The sequence below is a fragment of the Bos indicus x Bos taurus genome, chromosome 18 (assembly GCF_003369695.1).
Source record: "Bos indicus x Bos taurus breed Angus x Brahman F1 hybrid chromosome 18, Bos_hybrid_MaternalHap_v2.0, whole genome shotgun sequence".
Classification (NCBI taxonomy): domain Eukaryota; kingdom Metazoa; phylum Chordata; class Mammalia; order Artiodactyla; family Bovidae; genus Bos; species Bos indicus x Bos taurus.
The window spans coordinates 6,832,589-6,833,758 of NC_040093.1; positions in this window are offsets into that span (position 1 = coordinate 6,832,589).

The following is a 1,170-nucleotide window of genomic DNA, read 5'->3' on the forward strand; positions in this document are numbered from 1 at the left end:
GTAGCCCACCAGGCTCCGTTGTCCATGGGATTTTCCAAGCAAGAATACTGGGGTGGATTGCATGTCCTAATCCTGGGGGTCCTTGACTCAGGGATTGAAGCCCCATCTCTTGTAGCTCCTTCATTGGCCGGCAAATTCCCAACTGAGCCACCTGGGGAGCCCATATGGTCTGACACTAGTGTAGAAAATTTTCTTTGAATTAAAGAAGTGGGTTTTTGTTGGATGTTTTCCGGTCCAATGAAACCCAGTGGGGATAGGGCTGAATTTTGGACTGCTGACAAGTGTGGTGGGTAGTGCTGTGTAATAGTGGGGAAAGATCCTAAGAGATTGGAGAATGTGAAGACATTTGAGGGATAATTTTACATGTTGTGCATTAAGGTTGATTGCCAGTGCTAGACTGAAGCCTGAGATGATTATATGGGATGGGTGGGGCGAGGAGCAGTTATTGTTCTGTACCTCAGTCGTGTTCGGCTCTTGGCGACCCCATGGACTAAAGCAGCCAGGCTTCCCATCCTGCATCTCCTGGAGCGTGCTGAAACTTGTCCATCCAGTCGGTGATGCCATCCAACCATCTCGTCCTCTGTTGTCCCCCTTCTCCTCCTGCCTTCAGTCTTTTCCAGCCTCAGGGACTTTTCTGAGTCAGGTTTTCCCATCAGGTGGCCAAAAGTACTGGAGCTTCAGCTTCAGCCTCACTCCTTCCAATGAACATTCAGGACTGATTTCCTTTAGGACTGACTGGTTTGATCTCCGTGCAGTCCAAGGGACCCTCAAGACTCTTCTCCAGCACCACAATCCAAAAGCACCCGTTCTTCTATGCTGAGCCTTCTTTATGGACCAACTCTCACATCCCTATCTGACTACTGGAAGAACCATAGTTTTGAGTATAGGGACCCTTGTTGGCATAGTAATGCCATTTCTTTTTAACACTTTCTGGTTTTATCATAACTTTCCTTGCAAGGAGCAGGCCTGTTTTAATATTCTGGCTGCAGTCAGCTTCAGAGGTGATTACAGTAATGAATTGTTTCTCCGCGCCGCGCCCGCACCGCTCTACCCACTGCGCCCGGACGCCGGTCCCAGAACGCCTCGAAGCTCCTCCTCACACTCCCGATGTCCCCACGCGTGTTCGGCTTAGCTCAACGCCCCGCCCTCCGACGACCTGGCTCCGCTGAG